The following is a 6000-nucleotide window of genomic DNA, read 5'->3' on the forward strand; positions in this document are numbered from 1 at the left end:
TTCTCAGACTTATCCAAGGAAAAAATGCAAACTAAAAATCCACCAAATACACTCAGGGGAAAGTGAGTAAGAACTCACTTCGCATAAAATGCCTAAACTCACATTATAGAGCTTTGCTTCCATGAGAGAACACAGTGACCTTTGGAGTGAGACACTGGGGAGGAAGAAGAGATAAATGGTTATTTTTATTGTTGGCTTGTTTATTCCTTTTGGTGTAAATTCCCTTGCTCCTCTATTAGTGGTCTGGACAACCTCATGACTCAAGACACACTGAAGGCTGGATTTAGGCTGAGGAACGTAAGGTCTCTGCAGGGTGATTTTTAAGTTGAGTTGTGGGAGCAGTTTTCCCAAAGTTCTCATTTGGGAGATGGAAGATATTTACTAGAGAAGTAAAATAAAACTTTGGACACCTGAAACAATACAGCATATATTTAAATGAAGGCTTCAAACAGCCTGGTTTCCACTGTGGGAGGCAAGGCTCTGCAATCAATCAATAGACTTGAAGCTCCCAAGTTAGGCAGTAAACACTCTTGTGCAGGGTAACATCATGATGGACAAGTGCCAGACCCAGGTGAGCCAAATCTCTTATTCCTTCCAAGGGCAGAGATCACCTTCATGTGACAGGGAACATGAAGGGAGGGAAGGTGAAGAAGGGAACCACATAGCCATGCCCTGGACAGTGCTACTGCAAGGGCCAACGCTCCTGAGCTTCCCTGAACCTCCTCCATGCTTGCTAGACCCCAGAGATGATAGCAGGGGCATTGGATTTAAAATGACTGACTACAACAAAGGTATTTGGTTTACTTCTGCAACCAGATGTTCCCTTGACCCTCTCGATTTCTTTCAGGTTACATGACTAATATCTGTTGCATCTGCTTTGTTCTTTTTCAGTCTGTTGTTATCAGCAGCAATCTTGGGCTTCAGATAAGGTCCATGAGTGTTTTTGTTGTGAAGAGGATTTGCTTTATACTTTGAAGTTTTGAAAGGCAAGTCTAAGGAAAGTGGCTACCTAACAGGATCAGGACTCAGCTTCTATTAGTAAGCACAAATCCATACTCTTAATTTACATGCATATATTGTGCAGTTGTATAGAACTATTCCCATGTTGTACTGGCAGTTAATTAAACCCCAGGAATTTCAGTGTCATCACTTCTGCATCTTATTAGAAGGCCTTGGTTTCACTGTGCCATCAGCAACTGTTGCCTGAATCCTGCATTCACAAGGACACTGGCTCCAGTCCTTGGAAGGTTGAATAAATTCAAACACCATTGCCTGGTGGGCGCTAACGGTGCCCATGGCTCTCTGAGAACAGTTCTCATTACCTTCCCACTGACAAAGAGACATAGAGTTCTGGTGTTTGAGGTCACATACATGGTACTATGGTTTGTGCTCCCTGCTATCCTGTGCTTAAGGGAATGGCTTGAACTTGGCATTTTCCATTCTCTTGCTGCAGGTTGTCCCAGCAATAGTGTGGCAACCTTTCATGATCGGGAATCACAAGGAGTACAATTGAAGCTGGCAATGTGAGGGGCACAGCTATACCTCCTTCGGGCACAGGTAGCTCTGTCTGCACTGATTTAACCACTCCTCCTTAGCCCTGCTAACTTCCCCATCCTCCTGCCTCTCAGCTAACGCTCGTTTTGGGAGCTACGCAGGATAAATGCATTTTTTAAGTGATGCCTGACTTTTATGGGAATTGTTCCATAGTCCAGAAACACCGGCCTAACTTCCAGCTTCTCTTAGGCTGCATGCAACAGCCTCCTTGACCAAAGCTGCATCAAGATTAAGTAAAGGTCTAATTTGCCCATCTCTACCATTTAAAGTGTCAGAGTTGGGCTTGGGGTTTTTTTTCTGTTCAATTCTGTCCCAAATCTTACTGCTTTCTTCTCATGAAGTTTTGAGTTTTTCTCATGGGTTGTTTTGTGCTGCTTTTGAAGCCATTTTTAGTAAATTTTCATTCATACTATTGATGTGCTTGTACAGATCCTTTCAAAAATGTGGATGAGTTTTGGCTTTCTTGTTTGTATTCATGGATCCAGATCTGCCATTGCTGAAATGGATGGAGACCCCTGTTACCAGTTTCAGACTGAGTGGGATCGGGTGATTTCCCTGATGCCAAAAGACATCCATATTTCTTTTCCACTCTCCACTTACCCTTCCATGATTTTTTCTTTCTCTGAATAATTAGCAAAATTATTATTTTCTCTCTTTATTTTATTTTATTTTTTCCTGTTTGGGGGCCATTTCACCCAGGCATTTATGTATATAAGGAGCCTGATCTCATATGAGGAGAGGATTTCCATATATTCTTTTTGAACCTACTTTTCCTCCTGCACTCTTCCACACTGAAGCAGCTACTTATGCATTTTACTGACAGTTCCTTGATGTTCATTCCTCTGTGTTGTTTTCTTAGGGAACCTAAGCAAGCATTGTTCTCTGTTTCATCATACAAATGACGTCACATGCAGACAGACACCAGGATCTTCAGTGAGGATAAGCCTTGAAGACCAAAGGACAAGCTGGCATCCCTTCAGCTGTTGGACACCTCTGGTCAGCAAGCGCCTTCGGGTCTGAAGGAATTAGCCTGTAGAGGGAGGCATGAGCAGTTTGACAGCCTGACTCTTGATCTTTGTGTTATTATTACTGGTAGTGAAATTATGATAGGATCTGGGAGCCTGAACCATGGATCAGGGATTTTTGAAGGGAAACTCTCAGCCATCCTGCTTTGGCTTGCACTACAAGGCAGTCTTAGGGCACATGGATGCTGGATTCTTTTTCAGTAGCGGCTAAACTGGAAGGTGCGAAGAGTGGCCAGTCCCTGGGAGAGGGCTAGAGGCACCCTAGAAAATATTCCCCAAAATATGTGTGGTGTGATGGTAGTCTGAAGCTTCAGCTGTGTTGCTCCATGAATCTACTTGTATTGTACCTCACTGCTTGCAAGCACCGGCACTGCCAGACACTGCTCTGGCTTGTAGATACATGCCTCTCGTCAGCAGGAATATTGGCTGGTTAGCTGTTTCTTCCTGAGGTTATTGAAAGGCCATGGTTGTTGTGGAGCAGATACAAAGCATAGCCACTGCTTTAGGTGTTTTCATGTAAGTTCTCAGTAGCAAAGTGATGGTTGTTGGTGATGGTTATATTGTCATTTAATTCTAACTACTTCTAAGAAGTTGAAGGGATAAGGAACTCTAAATGAAGTTACTGAAAATTAGAGTTGTGATGAAAAGGAAATTGTCTGAAATACTTCCCATTACTATGGCATATATTTTTTGTTTAGGGTATGTTATTTGCTAGAAAAAACCAGGCTGTCAATAGATCCAAGCAGGAAAGTTAACACACATAACCTTACACAAAGCATCAGGAAGCTAGTTACAAGGTAAGCGTAAATGCTTAGCTTTCTTCAATCAAAAAGCAGTTTATCCACAGTAACAGTAGGATCACAAAGAATGGACTTACAGATTAGAAAAAGATGGAGTCCCTGTTTGCCAGAGACTGTGCTGGGAGTCAGGAAGAGCTGAGAGGAGAGCAGCTGAGAGGAGGGCAACGGGGCAATCTGCTGCTTCTGCATATGGAGTCACGGCTTAAAGAAAGTGTACTAAAACTTGCAAAAAGGAGCACCTGTGTTTGGTGAACCTGCGGTATTGCTTTCTCTCCTGTAAGATGTGTAACTCTCTGGTAAGGAAGTCAATAGCGCTTTGATGTGAAAAGGTTGTTTTTGAGGAAATCTACCTCTCCAATGACAGCTTCAGAGACTAAAGGGACTCGTAGGTAGGAAGCTGATTTAAGCTTGGCTTCTTATGGTTGATAAACAAGGGACATGCCACCTAGCGAAGAGCGGGAGAGTGTTCTGGTTAGGGTAACCTGCAGGAAATCGAACTCACATCCTGACAAGAGGGGGTTCAAGGAAAGCCTGACTGAACTACAGCTTGTGCCTAGCTAGGGGGGAAACACAGCTTTTTTGACCAAAGTAGTGCAACTTCTGGAAGTACTCCTGAAAGCAGTACTGCGCTGGGACCCTTTCTCTGGGAAGAAATGCTGTTAGCCTCCTTTGCAGGCTGAGGTGGTGAAATGTGGCTCAGGAAGAGCGCTTTGCTGGAGGCTTTGGTGCTCACTGAAGACCTCTTCACTGCACACTAGTTGCCAGGACATCCCACATTCCCCTTTAAAGCTCCCCAGGCATTAATGTATGTGAGGGCTACCCAGGCTTTGGTCATCTTGATTCGGGCACTTCTGTCATTATCTTCCTCCTACATATGTAGTGTTTTAACTCTTCTCCACATCCCTTAGTAGCATGAAGAAAACTCAAAGCTGAAAATAGTTTTTGAAACGACTGATGTTAGACCTGCAAAATATGACTGTACTTTATTGATAATGTTGTTTCCATAATAAAAATATTTAATACAAAGTCTGATATCCTGCATGAGCTTCACATAAATATTTCCATTATATCACTGATATGGATCAGAAAAATTTCAGTATGCACATCCTGCAAATGCAAGTGTAATTGATACAAGGTATGTATCTTAATGTACATCTTGAGTAAACATAAGAAAACCATGCCCTAATGGAAAACAGACCTTGTCTTACAATGTGCAATCATGCTTTTACATCTAAACTGGACTTTGGGTTTAGAAAACAAATCTTAAATCAGTCCTATTCAGAGGACAAATCACAGTTCACATACGTGTAAAAAACTTTTGTTCTAAGAAAGCCTTTTGTGGAAAAGCTTGGGAAACTCCATCCAGCTACAGTAGTGGAGGGGAGGGAAAGGAGGGATTGAGGTATCAGTTCAAACAATCTGAGGAAAAAGTTGAATAAACATTAAAGACAACAGAATAGAAACCAGACGCCAAATATTAATTCATGGGGTCTTCAAAGGGGATTTTGAGATTTATTTTAGTTGTTGTTGAAAGAAAAAGATTAATTTTTGGATGAAAAATGTATGCAAATTCAGCTCTGGTCAACACTAAAAAAAAAGGCTTCCTACTCAAAGCAGAAAAAAGACAAAGCAAAAAACCCTGTAATACCAACTCTTTAATCCCCTGAGGTGGCCTTTAACCTGGGTTTGAAAAGGGCAGGAAAAGAAAAAAAGCTACATGAGAATAATAAAAAATGTAGTGCCTGATTCAAAGGACAGGAATCTGATTCAAAAATAGGAAATTTTAAGGAAGCTATGTGATATGTAAACCAGAGAACGGTGGGGCTTGAACGAGCGTCCAACATGATGTTTGATGTATGAGGAGTAAATAGGAAGAACTCCTCTGCCCAGTTTGCTGGCTCCATAAACACTGCATGGGCACCATGGGGTTGTGATGGAGTAAACTCAAAGGCTGCAGTAATGAAGATGTGTGTATATATATATATATATATGTATTGATATACTAACTGATGTTCGGTAGGAGCTGTGGGGCAGAAATGCACAGTAGGGTTTGTTTCTGTTCAATGATAAGAGACGAGACAGCTGGGGCTTTTATTAAATAAATGACAGAGCTGAACTCTGGGGATTTTAACTACTCAGGTACCTCCTGGAGAAGTGTGGCAGGATGGGTCACTCTTTGGTGTCAGCCAGCAGGGATGGTGGGCAGAGAATACCCTTCTGGATGTTGTACCGCTGCTGGGAGGGAGCCGATGGAGAAAGCAGGGCAGATGGGAGGGTAAGTGAAAGCAAACACAGCATGATCGAGTCCTTTGGTGCTTGTAAATGAGTGAGAGTGGGGAAATAAGGGGCTGGTGGGCTTTAAAAAAATAACCCGAGCTGCCTAATGTCAACCAACATCCTGTGGGAAAGTTAGCAGCTGCTGAAAGAGGCTCCATAAAGCAAAATGACAAGTCGTCCTGCTACGGACAAAAGATAAGACATAGCATGGGCGCATCAGGAACTCCTCAGTGAGAGTTCTGAGAACTAAGAGAGGAATAACAACAAAAATAAATCTTAGAAATAAACATTTACAACTGTACGAGCGAGGGTGAGCGCCCAGGGCACGGGGGAAGGTCTGTCCC

At 42.5% G+C, this 6000-nt stretch overlaps 1 long non-coding RNA gene across 1 annotated transcript; it reads left to right on the top strand.

Moving 5' to 3' along the window:
• The first annotated feature begins 953 nt into the window (after nucleotides 1-953).
• On the top strand, nucleotides 954-4350 carry LOC115608490. The gene is made up of 3 exons (XR_003991560.1): nucleotides 954-1038; nucleotides 1454-1557; nucleotides 2414-4350. It is a non-coding gene; the product is annotated as an uncharacterized LOC115608490 (long non-coding RNA).
• Nucleotides 4351-6000: the final 1650 nt, after the last annotated feature.

The sequence above is a fragment of the Strigops habroptila genome, chromosome 5, assembly GCF_004027225.2.
Source record: "Strigops habroptila isolate Jane chromosome 5, bStrHab1.2.pri, whole genome shotgun sequence".
NCBI classification, from domain to species: domain Eukaryota; kingdom Metazoa; phylum Chordata; class Aves; order Psittaciformes; family Psittacidae; genus Strigops; species Strigops habroptila.